This window comes from Pteropus medius, unplaced genomic scaffold, assembly GCF_902729225.1.
Source record: "Pteropus medius unplaced genomic scaffold, Ma_sr-lr_union100, whole genome shotgun sequence".
NCBI lineage: Eukaryota > Metazoa > Chordata > Mammalia > Chiroptera > Pteropodidae > Pteropus > Pteropus medius.
This window is the reverse complement of record NW_024351731.1, coordinates 6,179,208-6,195,405: the sequence shown is the minus strand read 5'-3', so window position 1 is coordinate 6,195,405 and position 16,198 is coordinate 6,179,208.

Genomic DNA, 16,198 nt, shown 5'->3' with positions numbered 1-16,198 from the left:
CCTCAATCTGGGTAATTGCCCTACTCAGCACCGTTTCTTCCCTCCATTCAAGGAGGACGGAAACACACCAGAATCTCTTTGCGGGGAGGAAGTTCTTTCAGACTCTGCACAGCTGTTCTCTGCTTGGGGGCGGGGAGGATGCGTCTCCAAAGTTACTCCGACTTTCAACCGGTTCCTTCTCACGCGCCTGGGCTCCTGAGAAGCCGCGGCCTCAGATCACAGGTGGTGTTTGATCCGGACTCACCTGCTGGCAGGTCACAGGCAGGTCTCCTCCCCTTGCAGGAGATGATGGGACTGGGGTCGAGGAACCACGCGGCCATGAGCGCCTTCCACAGCATACGCCACCTCCCCCAGCCCCGAAGCACACAGGACGAGGACCGCGTCCATGTCACCGGTGTGGGAACTGAGGCCCCGGAGGCTGAGTGGCTTCCCCGAAGTCTGGCGCCCCGAAGTCTGGCGCCCCGAAGTCTGGCGCTCCGTGCTAGGCAGAGCCCGGCTCGCTGCACCTGGGCGTGCCCCCCACTCCCGCCAGGAACAACAGCTCCTGACACTGTGCGAGCGTCACTTGGCAACGGGCAGCTCACCTGAACCTCTGAGTCTTCGTTTCCTCCAGCAAAGGGGCCGGCGAGTGGGGTGCTCGGCCGCACCCTGGGCCCCGAGGTCTGGGCTTCCTGCCACTGCCCCGCCCCCCAGCACGCCCAGCACGGCCCTCCAGGGAGGCGACTGAAGGCACACTCACCAGACAGACTCAAACCCTCCCCGAGCCTCCCCCAGACGCCGAGAACTTAAGATGATTTACTGGTCTGCCAGGAACTTTTCAAGATTCTAATGTGGTATTTAGAGTCTATTCCACTGGGCGACATAAGCACCCAACATCGGAAGCCGTAAAGAATGGTCGCACCCGTGCACCTTCCTCGTCCGGTGTGGACGGCCGCCGCCCGCTCCAGGCCGCTCCCGGGCCATTTTCCGCGCTCTCTCCCTGCGTTTGGAACAGGTTCTCGGTTCATCCCAGAAGGCCCGACCCAGGGTCCAGGGAGGGCCAGAGGCGGACCCTGCGAAGCCGTGATTAGAAGACAAGAGGGAGGATCGAGGAAATTAATTTTTTTTAACTTAAAGAAAACTTTGTTTTTAATGTCCCCATCAGCTCCTCCAAAGCCATGTGAATTATATCTACTTATGTAAATAAAGCTAACGGGTGATAACATTAATTAGCAGCATCAAACTCTTGCTCATTCTGCTGAAGATAGCAGGTAGTTGGGGGAGAGGATTAATTTCTATTTTAATTAGAGATTTACATTTTCGGCAGCTCGGCCTCAGCAGTGAACGCTGTCCACGCCCGCCCAGGGACAGGTTCCAGTTCCTTCCAAATGTGTTGGCTTCCGAGAGGGCTCTGGGGGCCCCCGGCCCGGCTACCCGAGCCAAGTGGAGCCGGCCGATTAAAGGCGAGGGGACCGCGTGAGCAACGTCCTGTGTGGGCTGGTTCTGGCTGGGTCTGCCCACCCACCTCCCAGCCAGCAGAGAGAAAGCATTTGGGGAGGAGGCAGCAGTTGTGGGGGTCCCCTACCCCCAGCCCCCCCTTCCCCTCCAGGAAGGCATTTGTCTCTACTGAACTAACTCGGGAAGAAGGTCAGTAAGCTGAGACAAGCTGACCTGATAGCACCTTTTGGGGGGGGGCGGGGGCAGCCTAAGAGGCACCTTGCCAGCCCCACCCAGACTAGCAAGTGGGGTCCCAGTGACGCTCGGTCTACTGCAGCGTGAGAACCTCCCATACAGGCAGGTGAGACCTAGGCGAGCCTCACCTACGTACGTGTGAGTGTGTACGTGTGAGGGTGTGTGTTTGTGTAATGCCTACGCCTTGAGGAATGTGAGCGTGTGCCTGTTGGTGAGCGCATGCGTGTGATGGGTGACGTATACGTGTTCGTGCCCGCTGCGTGTGTGTGCACGTTTGAGTGATGCTGGTGTGAGAGTGTGTGCTGCGTGTGTGCGTGTTGGTGCGTGTTAGTTTTGCACACCTATGTGCACTGTGAACATGTGCAAGGGTGTCAGTGTGAGTCCGTGTGCAAGTGTGTGTACAAAGGGGCCCGTTCGCCCTGGGCTCACTCCCTCTCCGTCCATTATTCAGAGCCGGAGACCTCGGGTGGCCGTAGCCACCCCTCGACCCTCTTTCCTCATCCAGAGGATGGAGACAAGGTCGTCTGCCTCTCGTGACTGTCAATGAGCCGCAGGTGCGGAGCGCAGGCTTCACGAGCACGCCCGGCACGCGGTGGGACGCCAGTGAGCGTGTGGCGCCGCTTCCTGCTCGGGTTCGGACACACGCAGCTCTTCTTGGACAGAGGGATGGCCCTGACCCCGCTTCCAGCCCCCTCGAGGAAGTTGTCTCCCAACCCCAGCTGTACCAGCTCTTCCCGGAGACCTGCCCTCGACTCCCGCGGCCCTCAGAACATGACCCACGCAAGCCTGCAGGGCCAAGGTCACTCCGATGCCTCCTCCGGAAGCATGTCACACTCCCGCTCCGGCACCTTCAGTGGCTCCCCACTGCCCCAGCCCAGGGGGCACAGCTGTCCTCTCGGGGCTGCTCACAGCCTCCTGGGTGGAGGCCACCTGGAGCCCTAGGTCGGGAGGGACTGAGAGGCTCCTTTCATCTGGATCAGAGAGAAACAGGTCTGTGGTTGATGAGTGATGTCGGCCAAGAGCATCAGACGCGGGGCATGGGCTTGATGGCCATGAGTTGATCAGCCTGCAAACACCCAAATTCTCAGGCTGGCCCTGAGTTCTTCGTGGTGTTTGTCTATGCAAATGGCCATTCAGTAATCGTCCGTCACCTGCTCTGAGCCAGGTGCTGGGGACAGGGCATGAACGTGTCACACAAAGCCCTTCCTGGGGAGCCTAATCTGGAGAAGGCAGGAGCCAGGGACCCCGGAGGGGATGAAGGCTGTGATGGGGGAGGAAGAGGCAGTGTGGGGATCTCTGAGAAGGGCCCTGGGGGGTCCTGTCTGACCCAGCCTGTCCCCCACCTGCGGCTACCCGGGCCTGAGCCCTGTCCTCTCGGCCTCAGCTTCTCGTGTGTGAAGCGTCTCACGCCGACGGGCTGCTCCTGCGTGATCGGGGGACCCGGGTCCTGAGGGACATGCCCTGCAGCTGAGTGGCTGGCGGACCGCGGCCCCCTCCCTCCGCCCTCTGCCCCCTGCCCAGGAGATGCAGGCCTTGAGCCCCACAGCTCCCGAAACCCCTCTGCCTTGACACCCCGGGGACTTCACCCAAGGTCTCCGGGGCTTGACCTCTGACGGGGAAATCACGTCTGCCGGCAGCTCCCGAGGCCCTAGCGGCCAGTCTGGGGGACGTGAGGGTAAAGGAGACGTGCTGGTGCTTCTGAGGGCACCTCGCCCTGTCCATCAGGACCGTGGGCCACCTCACCCCACCCAGGGTGAAGGCGGGGGGTCGGTGTAGATAATAGGGCCGTGAGCCCCCTCGACGACGGGTCCCTCCCGTCCCTCTCATTCCTACCCTGGGTGACAGCTCAGAGCCATGTGCAGGTGAAAGCTCCCTCCTCCCCTCCAAAGCTCCTCTCGCCCGGGCTGGCCACCCACCTCGCCTCCACTGTCATCGACCGCACTGCATGTGATGTCCCCCTGTTTGTCAGGCCCCCACCCAGAGCTGAGATCCCACAGGTGGGGCCTGCTGAGGGTTACTCACCTCTGAGTCCCTGGAGCCCAGTGCCCAGTGAGGGCCAGGAGAAGCTGGATCATAATGATAACAGCCAGCACCTGGGCGCCCATGCGGACCAGGCCCATTGAATCCTCCCAACCACCTGCTGGGGTGGGGACTCCCCATTTCAGAGATGGGTAAACTGAGGCATGGTGAGATTCATGAGTAGAGCCGGAAGGCCGGTCAAGCAGGCTGAGTCCATCAGGAAGATGGAGGGAGGGGTGCAGGGAGAGACACCCCATGGTCGGTCCCCCGAGTAGCCCCCAGGAGCAGAGGGCAGCCTAGAGCGAGGGCGAGCACGGGCTTGACTGGGGGAAGGGGGAGAGAGGGAGGCTAAGGAGCTGGACTGGTCCCTGCATGGGGGTCACGGCTCGTGGGGCGACTTTGTCCCTCGCAGCCTGAGTCCACAGAGCTACGAAGGGGCTGTTGACTTCAACACCTTCTATACCACAGATGTAGAAAGTGGGGCCCAAAGAGCACCCTAACATGGCCTGGTGTATACCAGACTAATCTGAGGTGAGAAGTCAGCATCCAGCCTAGTAATGGGTGGATGGATGGATGGATGGATGGGGGGGGTGGGTAGATAGTGAGTGGGGTGGGGTAGATGAGGGGTGCCAGTGATGGATGGATGAATGACAGTTAGATGGGAGGTGGGTGATTGATTTAATTTGATGGAAGGCAGGTAGACAGTGGAGGGTGGGGTAGATGGATGGATGATGGAGGAGGCAGATGACAGAGTGGTGGGTGATGGGTAAGTGCTATGATGGATGATGATGACGGGGTGAGATGGAGGGGTGGGTGAATGGATCGATTGATGGGTGGATGGATGGATGGATGGGTGGGTGGGTAGATGCGTGATCTGTTTCACACATGCCGACAGCAGCACCACCTCCCTTGGGGTCAGACCAACGAACCTGTGTTTGACCCTTCCTCTTTCTGACCCTGCAGTCACCCTCTCTCCCCACCTTGGTTTCCCTACCTGGGGAAGGAGACAACAGCACCTGCCTGGCAGGTCCTTGGGGAGCGACTGATGACTTACGGTAGCACCCGGCACACAGTAGGTGCCTTCTGAGCAACAGCTCCATCTTCCCCCGGAGCTGCGAGGCTATAGCTCTGCGCCCATCAGCGGCCTCAGACCCTCTCCGCAGCATGTTCCTTCCGAGAGCCAAGGTTCCAGCAGCTCCTACACCCGGGACAAGCCAGCCCTGCCCTGTCACCGCCGGGAGGAGGGGCAATCGGAGTTCAGGCCCCATGAGCATCTCGAAATCCCAGGGCACAGAGGCTAGAGTGTCCTCCCGTTCCTCACTAGCAGGCGGCCGTGCTAAGAGGATAGCAAGGGTCCAAGGTCACTCCCAGGGTCAAAGGCAGGGCCAGGACGGGACCCAGGGATCTCACACCACGCAGCCTCCAGACATGGGCTCATGTCCGAGCCTCCTATCCCCACTCGTCCTTGACCAGAGCCCTGCCGAGTCACAAAGTGCCGAGCTGCTGACGAGCGGCCCCTCGACTCGCACCCTGCCCATGTCCTAGTGTCCGGCTTACTCGACGCCTTGCCAGGCAGGGGCGGGGGACGGATGTGTGGAGTCATCATCGGGCGAGTTTGGGGTGCTCCCGGGCCCCCTGATGAAATCAGATAGCACCGTAATCGCCCACAAGTCCCACTTCGACTCCTCCCGCTGGCCACTCCAACGGGTCAGCGCTGAGGCTCCACTCCTTGCTGCCCACTCCCGTCTGGCACAATGAAGAGAATGTGCCCCCGAGTGCCTGCCGCACAGCCGACCAGAAGCCACCGCCTCTCCCAGCCCCTCATCTCCGCTCTTTCCTCTGTCCATCTGACCTGGCCTCCCCGCTCGACTGCGTGTGCCAATAACAAGGCAGTTCCCATGGCAACAGATAGAGGAGTCGCCCAAGAAATCGGCTCTGCAGAGGCCGGAGCTGCAGGCCAGGGGCCGCCGGCGTGGGAGGACCCCATGGGTTTGAGAGCTGGCAGGGAAGGGGCGCCAGGCAGGCCTAAGGAGCAGGCCAGCGGCACGGGCATCGGGGGGCCTGGCCACAGTCCTCGCTGACGGAGGGACCCTGGGCAGGTCGGCTTCCTCCGCTGAGCCTCCGATTTCCCCTCTTGCAGACGGACATATGGGGACATATTTCATGCGGTTTGCAGGAAAGTCATCATTCCTACCGGTAACTGGGGCTGTTTTTCGAGCCTCTGCAAATGCCGGGCGCGTAGCGAACACTCCCTGACCTTTGGGAAGGAGGAGGGGGTCCCAGGTTCCAGATGAGAGGAAAGGTCCAGGGAGGCCAAGGGCTCGCCAGGGCCACTGGGCTGCGGGGCGGTCAGGTCTCAGCACACGTCCCTCTGAGGCTGCGGCCCAGTCCCTGGCTCCCTCCCGCTCCTGGCTGGCCTGTTCTCTGTGGTCCCTGGACATAAGCCCAGGAGGGTCGTAGAGCCAGGGCTGACGTCCAGGCTGCTGAGGCCACACTCAGGCACGACCACCAGCTCTCCCACGAGAAAAGCGGTTTGTCGAGCTCGAAACTCAAAACAGTGGCCCAAGCGCGTTTCCTCAAGACACCATCGCCGGTCCCCCACAGCCCCCCGCACGGAACACCACGCAGACGTGCGAGAGGGCCTCCCCGCATCGCCAAGGCAGTCTGCAGGGAAGCCGGCTCTGCGGCTTTGGTCTGGGTGGCGTTGCAGGTGCGTGGCGCTGGGGCACAGTGACAGCCGGCAGGGCTGGTGCCGCCACTTTGATCTGCGTCCAAGCATCAGCCACTTCACCCTCTGTGCAGATATCAGCCCAAAACAGGCAGGCACCACCTGAGCGTTGTTGCCAAGATGGTTTTGACCTCGCAGACCCCCTGAAAGCGTGGCGGAGACCCGCTTGGGGCTGCACAGGCCACACCTTGAGAACGCATGACTTCAGGCGCAAGCTCCCGGAGTGCGGGGTCTCTGTGCGATTCGGTCTAGAACAGCGCCTGGGCTCAGCGGGGATTCGCTGAGTGAATTATCAACCCGCTTTACACTTGCGGTTGAGGAAGGGAGGGGCTTTAGACGTTTAAACCCTGGCGGTGGCAACGGCCCGTCCAGTCCACTGAGGACCATCTCCCTGCTCTGGCTCCTCCCACAGCTCCAACCCAAGGCAGACTCCCTGGCCTCTGGAAGCCACTGGGAAGGACTCTGCCCCTGCCCAGCACCCCAGCCCTGCCAACGTGTGGCACATCACCTCCCAGAGCCCGCATTTTATCATTTGTAAAAGAGAGAATCGCTATTCCAGCCTGGGGTTGTCGGAGGGACCAGAAGTGCTCGCATGCGCACGGGCCGGCCACACCAGACCCCGGAGACCACCAGCTCCCGGAGGGACTTCCGAATCCACGTCGGGAAGCGGGAGTGAGTGGACAGACCCCCAGGAAGGGAAAGACACTTGGGCGTCCAGGAAGTTGGGGGTCATGTCTCAGCCGTCAGCAAAGGAGTCTACCCCAGCACCACCTTCCCTGAGGCCCGTGTGAGTGACCCAGGGCCCACGGGGCCCCCCACACACTCAGACCCTCCCTGTTTGCCTCCCTTTGGAGGCGCCGGCAAAGGGAGCTGAGGCCATCGGAACACGTCTAAGGGCTTGGCCTGGGACGCGCTCGAGGCTTGGTCTGCAACTGGGATCGGGGCTTGGACCATGACCAGGAGCGGGGCTAAGTTTGTAAGCAGGGTCAAGGCTCATTAGTGCCGGGGATCAGGGCTCAGCCTACGACTGACAGATGAGGGTCAGCGAGGGTGGAGCCACCCGGAGCCGCTGCCAAACTCCAGGATCTGTGCGTGTGCCGTCGGCACAGCGCCCGCCCAGGGGACAGCCGGAGGAACTGGCTGTCGCTTCTGACGGCAAACCACACTTGTTTTGCCTGAATTTTTTTCTCTCTTCCCCTACCCTCAGCCCAGCCAGGCAGCAGGGGAAGGTGTAATTAAAAATCAGGTTTGTTAACACGAACACGACGCACATAATATTTAAACCATCCGAGCGCCTCTAACGCGCTACCGACGTGCGTTTGCTCATTAAGCAGGAATTTTTTTTTTATGGCAGCAGCACCGCAAATAGCTCTTATTAAAATGCTCAAAACACCATCTGGTCCTTAGCTGAGACTCCGAAGTGTGGCGGAGGTGGCCCGGCACGCCTGGAGACCTGGAGATTCCCAGCGGGAGGCAAGGTTGGTGTCCCCGCCCCGTCGCCCGGTCCTCCGGGGGCCCGGTCTGCAGCCTCGCACGTCTCGTCTCGCCTCATCCTGCAGCACCCCATCTCACAGGTGAGGAACAGAGGTGCAGGGGCTTGGAGACGCCTGCCCAGAACGGCCCGGCCAACAGGAGGTGGCAGCCGGGTCTGACGCAGACAGAGGCCCAGGCTCTCCCTGGGAGAATGGAGGATGATGAAAGAGAAGGGGCCAGGCAGCCTCGCCAGTCACTGAAGCAGAGGGTGGGGCACGGGGAAGCTGGGCCCGCGGTGTCCGGCTGCAGGACGTTTAACGAGAGACACCATCTCCTGGGGCTCGGCTCTGTGGATAGGGCGGAGTCCACTCCCCACCAGCTGTGGGGGACACATGGAAAGGGTTGTCCACGCGGTCCTCACGGGACGCCCCAGGATGGGGAGAGGCTGCTGGGCCTCCCGAGCTGTCACCAGAGGCTGTGTCCAGTGGGGCCAGAGTGGAGCCTAAGACGAGAGGACCCGGAGACTCCCCAGGGCCATCAGGAGATGGACCAGTGAGGAGGCGGTGCAGGGAGGGCAGCAGCCACATGTCGCCTGTGAGCCATTGGTGGGGCTTGGAGGTGTACGCCTGGGAACAGGCTCAGCAGCGGGACAAGAGCGGCATTGTGAGGGGGGCCGAGGGGGCAGCGTGGGGGTGTCGCCAGAGAAGGCTTGAAGGGAGGACAGGGCCAGGTCGGACTGGGCAGGGAGGGGCTGGCGCGATACCAGGGACCAGCCAGGGCGGAGGGAAAGACACAGGATGGCGGGCAGGCCCCAGAGCACAGCGTGCGCCCACCCCGCCAGGCTTGACCCGCTGGACACTGAGCACCCACCCCGCCAGGCTTGACCCGCTGGGCACTGAGCACCCACCCCGCCAGGCTCGACCCGCTGGGCACTGAGCACCCACCCCGCCAGGCTCGACCCGCTGGGCACTGACTTCTGCGCCCCTGAGTGGGCCTTGCAAACAGGCTCGTCTTCAGTTTGGACGGGCCTCAAGGCCCCCCAGCCTCCTCGGTTTTTCCTCAGTCAGTGTGGTCCCGTCACGGAACTCAGAGGGTTGCTGTGACAGAGAAGGCAAGGGACTGTAAGAGATTCTGTGTTATTGGTGTTCAAAAAACACAGTGAGCGCAGTGCCTGTTGGCTCACACGTACACGCGCGTGCACATGCAGGGATGCGTGTGCACACGTGTGCGCACGAATGCTGACAGACACGTGTGTGCACACCAGCAAGCGCAGGTACACACGCAGGCAAGTGCACACAGGTACGTGTGTTCACACCCACGCACGTGCACGGATTAAAGCAAGGGCACACGCACATGCACACGCACGGCACTCGGAGCTGGGCATGCCCGTCGTTCTCACGGGATTAACAGGCCTCAGGCACAGCGCCCCGATCATAAGAAACTAACGCTCCACAGCTCCCGCTGAAAGGTGATGCCAGGCTCGCTCCAGCTCAAGTGGAAACACAGAAACAGCATCAAACGAGCGAGCCACACAGAAACCGTCCCTGTGTGCCCCCCGCCTGTCCTCAGCCAGCGGGGTGAGCCGGCCCAGACCCTGGGACCTGGCGGCCCCCCCCCTGGGCCGCCTGGCCCGACCCCCACTGAGCCTGGAGCCCCGTCCTGGTGTGTGAGCCCAGCCGAGGGGCTGGTAGGCGTGGGTCTCCCTCCCCTGCTCCCCTCCTGAGCAAAAAGTGGCAGTTTTTAGAAAGTGTCAACTTATTCCCAGCTGTTGTTGCCAAAAAAAGGAAAAAAAAAAAAAACTCATCGGTTTCAAGGAAACTCCCAACAACTTCAGAAAAAAGCGCGAACATGTTGGATGCGCTGTTTCCCTGAATACTCCGAGCCCGGGGGGCCCTCCTCCCGTTTGTCACGTGCGGTTTGGAGCCACTGGGCGAGGGCCGGCCAAGGCTGGGGGACGCCATCCGGGCCTGGCGTCACACCCCCGGGCAGCGCCAGCCGCCTTGAAAGAAACGTCTTTTATTCCTCTTGGTTCCCAGGGAGAACGGCTCTCGACAAAACCTCCCCGCCGGCCGTGAGCCGTGATTCACGTGGAACCGGCCGCGGGAGCGAGGAGGCTCCAGGGAGGGGGCGGGCGACAACCTGGATCACGGATTTGGGACAACCGTGTATTTACGGAGAGAGGGGCGCGCTCCCTGGGGCTCTGTCCAGCACTCTCAGCCTGGGGACCAGCGGACACCCAGGGTGGCCTGTCAGCAGCGACGAGCCGGGGTCAGAGGACTGAGGCCCTCCGTGGGGACTCCCCACCTGTCACAGACGCAGGTGCTTTGCGCCTCGAGACCTCTAGGGCCGGAGGCCACTCGGTCAGCCCTGCAGCCTGAGCCAGGTCCTGGGTGGCAGACAGACACAGCCTCTGCTTCGAGGCAGTGCGACGTGCCTCACTCTGTCCGCCTGGTCTGGCCTGGGGCTGGGGCGACCTGTCCCCAACACACCTTCCCCCCTGGCCCAGCAGATGCCATGCAAGCCTCAGGCCCCCTCCCACCGAGTGGAGCCCTGAGCACCCCTCCGCGGCCTCCATCTGTCCCCCAGATTCCCGCTAACCCTCCCGCAGTGCAGAGGGAAGAGTGTCCCAGGCCATCAGCTCCTCTTAATTGAATTTCAGGGCTCGTTAACATTTAGCAACTACAGGGCCACGGGAGCCCTCGCCGCCGGCAGCGGCCCAGCGCGGGAGCCTGGAACGGGCCTCGGCGGTTCTTCCCATGGGGAAGAACCGGCTTCCAGGCCCAGTGTCGGCGAGCCCACTTCACAGACGAGCAGCCGGAGGGCCAGCCAAGCCAGCGGGCTCTGAGGGCATCTCTGGGCCATTCGAGCGCCTCGACCACCACCAGACCAGGCCTCCTTCTGAGCCGAGGCTGTGTCCCCGACATGCCCGTCTGCCTGCAAGCCTTCCCCGTACACAGCCTGCTGTGCCCTGGGGTCCCCCAACTCCCCATCTTAGCAGATGGAAGCCCCATCCCCGCCTCCTGCTGCTCCGGCCAAACCCTGGGCGCCCCTGGGTCCTCTTCCCATCCCCCGGGACCTCCAGCGTGGCTCTCCCGCGTGACCGCCCCGGCCGCCGCCACTCCGGCCTCCACTCGCGCCCGCCCCGCATCTATTTCCAGCCCGCGGCCGTGGGATGATCTTTCCAGACCAGCGTGTCTCTACTGCTCCTTCACCATCTCGCCCACTCACACCTAAGGAGCCTTTCCAAACGTTCCCTCCCGACTCGCCCCCCGTGAAACGTTAACAGCGCGGAGCCGTGCATCTGCTTGTCTGCCGTACATATGTGCGTCTGCGTGTCATGTGTCCCCCAGGAGCGGAAGTTTCCCCTCGTGGGCCATATCCCCCTCTTGTGAGTGCATGTTCTAAAGCATCCATGAAATTATGCCACTTCTCCGCTCTAAACCCACACATGGGACAAGCCGAAGTCCCCCCGGTCAGGTCTCAGCCCCACAGGAGACACTGCCTCCTCCTCTTCCGCCCGCCCAGGCCCTGTCTCACGGCCGGACACTGGCACCTGCTGTCCCCTCCACCTGGGCTCCCTCTTCCCCCGCCTGCCTCCCGCCCTCCTTTCACCGAGGACTCTGCTCAGATCTGCTCGCCCCAGTGGCCTCCCTGGCCCTATAGAAAATAGCACCCACCCCGCCTGCCTGACCCCCTCTGAGCCACTGAGCGCCCGAGATGGCATGTCCTTCCTTACGCCTGTGGCCACCTCGAGGGCAAGAGGGCCTGCACATTGCCCCTTGCAGGTCCCGGTCCCATAACCGTGTCTGAAATGCAGGTGCCCAGTGAGGTCGGAGGCGCCCTCGGGCTGGACGGGAGGGGCGTGAGCCCCGTGGAAGGAAAGCGGAGGGTCGCCTGAGTTCATCTGCCCTGTGGCCCGCAGGACCTGCTGTCGGTGACACACCTCATGGCCTTGCTCTGCCTCATTCAGTCGTCAAGGCCTCCCGCGTCCCAGGCGACGAAACGGCATCTCGGCGAAAGTCACACCCACGTCTGCAGACGGGCGACCGGGGCAGTCACATGGGACCTGGGCTCAGAGGGACCCCGCGCTGGCTTAACGCTCTGCCGCCCCCGCTGTGCAATTCTTCACGACTCTAGCCTGTGAGCAAGGGCCTCACGCTTCGTCTGCATGGGGCCCACACACCGCGGCCAGCCCTGCCCGCAGGAGCCCGTGGCGCTCGGGAGAGACCAGCTACACTGTGGGAGGGGACGAGCCCCAAATCTCAGGCGCTGGGGCAACGGCGGGTGAGTTCTCGGTCACACCGCAGGTGCTCCCGGCGACTCGGGGTGCTGGCGGAGCCACTGTCTCGAGCGCAGGAGAGAAAATCACTCCGGACAGTCTTGCACGGGCAATATCTGCTCTGGCCCAGCAGTGACAGATGCCACCGTGCCCACGACGCATCGGCCAGCACTAGTCACCAGCCCCACCCGACCAAAAGGGGCTGGGGGCACGGTCCTGCCTGGGAAGCACCAGGAGGCAGGAGCAGGAAACATCTGGTGACCACGCGGAGCCAACCTGGCTGTCCTCTACTCCAGACCCAGACCCCAGGCCCTCGGCCTTGACCTTTCGCAGAGCTCTGCTCCTGCCGCCCCCAGCCCCGCCTCACTGTCATTCCAGACCCAGCCTTTGCTGGGCTAAACTCGGCCTTCATCTAAGGGGGAGAGCCCCAGAGTGGGGCCCCACAGCAACTCAATTAATCCTCCATCAAAAATCCTAACACAATCAATTTGGGGAGATGGCCGACATCATAACACGGTAATTAGGAACAACTTTCAACTCTGGGCTTCCTTTGAAGATTGTAATTGCAATTAATTAAACATCCTCACTGCTCCTCAGAGTCCGTTCCCGAGGAAACTGGAGCAGAGAGGAGGGCCGCCCCCCACACCCCTCGACCCTCGTTCCCACCAGCCCGGAATCAAACAGGAGCTGTCGGCTTTGAATACTGACGGGCTTGGGGTCTCTGCAACTCTGGGAAAACTGTGGTGGCCGTGAGACAGGGAGCCCAGCCTCGGGGTCTGAGCCAACCCCCTAGAATCTCACCCTCCCCCAGGGTAGAAGGGGGCCCCCCAGATGCCCAACCCCTCTCCTCAGCAATGTGATGTCCCTGTCACCTCTGCACATTCCAGAAGTGTTAGCTGTGCCCCCACGGTTGCTCAGCAGGGTCCCAGACACAGGGGTCCCCCAGCGGAGGCTGACCGGCCACACCCCTGCCCTTGGAGGGGTGCTGCTCCCACGGCGACGCGAGCCTCCCGCCAGGCTGTGGATGCCCAGGAAGGGAATGGAGGGAAGGCGTGTTCTGGAACAGAGCAGGAGAAACAGCAGGCAGCTTCCATCAGGACCCTGGACAGAGGGGGTGGCCACGCCGTCAGACAAGAGGACAATATCAGCCACTGGGCGGGTGGACGGTCCTGCTGGAAGCAGCTCCGCTCCCTGTCCGGCTCTCGCCAGGGGCCAGGCCAAGCCCGGGGGCTGACCTGTAAGCTCTCTCGTCCCTCCAGTGACCCGCAAGCAGACACTGCGACGGTGCTCCCACTTACGGCTGAGGACCCCGGGCCCCAGAAGCAGCGCTGGCCGAAGGCTGCCGCGTCGGCGGGTGGAAGACCCAGGATTCAAGCCACGGTCTGTCGTTCCCCAAAGCCTGGGCTGTAGCCACTGCCCACCCCGGGGAACTACCAGGGCTCGAGATCACAGAGGTCAGCCCCTGACACTACCTACAGCCACACCATTTCAGCAGAGACCTCTGAACTTGGTTCTGAAATGGCAGAATCTTCTGGCAAATTAGCGGGAGGAAGGTGGGGGCGACGCGTTGTCTCCCAGAGCCAGGATTTGCAACTTTAAGAAGGAGGTGTTTCCCTCCAATTCCCAAGAGTAATTCGCAGTGACATTCTGATCGGTTTAGCCCTGGTGTCCCAGGACTCGAGAGCCAGACAGCCGGGAAGACGACGAAGCCAGAGGGAGAAGCACATTGCCCAGGAGATCACGCCTGAGGAGACTTAGAGCAGCTAGGCACCAATGGTCACTGAGCATCCCAGCAGCCAGGGCAAAAAGGGCAAGGTGAGGGCTCCATGGCTCTCCCCGTGGGATGGACGGGAACAAGAGAACTGAGTTCCCGGAGAGCCGCCCAGGCTCCCGTGCCAGGAGCAGGATGTCGTCCTGGCGTCCCGCCGACCGCCAGCGCACGCGCTCCTTGGCGCAGGCTGTGTCCTCCCCCTGAGGCCTGGCTCCAGCACTGGACCCTGCAGAGAGCAGGTCCCAGGAAATAGATTCTCGGCCCAGCTCCGCCCAAAAGGGCAGAGGCCCCGCCGTGGCCGTTTCTGAGCATGCTTCTCCCGGGAGCAGAATTTCCAACTGGAAGAGGAAAATGTGCTTTGGCAAAAACGTCCGGCCCTGGAGCCAAATGCCAGCGTGTGCGCGTCCTGGCTGTGACCGACGCCTGGCCGTCCCCGTCATCCCCTCCACCCTCCCCCACCTGAGCCAGCGTAGTGTTCCAGCCCTCGTTCCTACAATCCGACCAATCCCACCCCAGCCACAGAGAACACAGGCCTAAGTCCACAAATGCATGTTACTCTCTGGCTCTCACCTTGAGCCCCTGGATCAAACCTCACCTGAAGAGCAGGGTGATTTCTGGACCTTTCAGCAACATGACCCTCTTGTGGATTAAGCCTGCTGGAGCTGGAGTTCTCATAGCATGCGGCTTATCCCCCCAGGCAGCCCCTTCCTCTCTCTGGGCCTCAGTGTCCCATCTGTCCACTGACTTCATGGAACTGTCGGGTGGATGAAATGATGCGGTGAATGCGAAAGGTCTTGGACCCCAGAGCATTGTGCGCGTAGTGGGGTGGCTGTTTACTAGCCCGCGCGTCTCCCGTCGGCCCGGGAAGCTCTTCGTTACTGCCCAGGCTTTGCCCACGCCGCCCCTCTGCCTGGAGCACCCTCCCCCAGTGGACACACGTCTGGCTCCTCCTCGATCTTCCAGTCTTGGCCTGAACGCCACCTCCGCCATGAGGCCCGTCCTGACCACTCTGCTTGAAACAGGGTTTGTCCTATCCACTTTCTTCATAGTTCATAAAGGATTGGTCTGTGACAGATCAGGAATTATTGCTGTGTTTTGCTTTCTTTTCTTTTTTTGAATCATGTTTATTTCTTTATTAGGCTACTCATTTTGGGTCTCTGTCCCCTAGGTCAATGCTTCTCAAACGAGTGGTGGTAAAGGACCGGCATTTTTATTTCTGATCTGTCACAGACCAATCCTTTATAAACTATATTAAAAATACATTTTTAGAAAATTTCCTACTTAAAAAAAAAGACATACATAAAAATATACTCCTGGGGAAATTTCTAGCTTAAAAAAAAAAAACATTCTAAATATAAACCCCAAATTCTAATTATTACACTCTACAGTCATGACATGACTGTCAGGTTGTTATAAAAATTTCTAAATGGTTACTCCCGGTCTCTGCTATCAGGAGATCTACAGGGCCAGTGCACACCTGCCAGAGCGTCAGTGTCCCTGGTAGGCAGTGACAATGGCTTCCTTGTCACGGGGCGGGACGGCTCCGAGGCGTGGCCCCCCCACCTCCCGGGGTCCCCACGCCATCTCCAGTTGCCCGCAGAGAAAGCCGCTGTCGATCACGCCCATTACTGGCTGCCTTCCCTTCTCCGCCTCCCCCATCACGTCCTTTCCGTTTCTCCAAGTGTCACCTCCCAAATACACCTGCTGCACTTGAACCCACGCGTGGGCACTGCTTCTGGGGGAAGCCGAACAATTAACACACTGTAGCGGGAACGTAACACCTAGTATCTTTACCGCCGCTGCCCAGCGCCTGTAACAATTACGCTGTAACTGCTGTGCGTCTCTGTAAAGGCGGACAGACAGGTCGTGTGCGGGAAGGAGCCAGGAGCAGGAGCCAGGGGCCTTACGGGGCCCCTGGCGGAGGAGGGGCAGCTGGACACCCCTCCTCCAGAGTCCCAAGGCCGCCTCCTCCTCCAGAGGCGAGTATTTCCTGTCGGTTCTCCAGCAAACCGAGCGAGGCTTTGGAGAAACCATTTCTGCCCACGACCGGGAAGCTATAAATAACTCGTGAATTAAAAGAAAAGGGAGAAAAATTAACTGCGCCCAGCCCGCCTGCCTCGCCCGCACACCTGGAATCCAAGCCCGCTACACGGGGGAACCGGGGCCTTGGGCGTGCAGGTCGGAGGAGAAAGTCGCTGGGGTCACTCACACCTGTGACCCTGCCCTGCCACCCACCGGCCCACAGTAGACAGGCCTC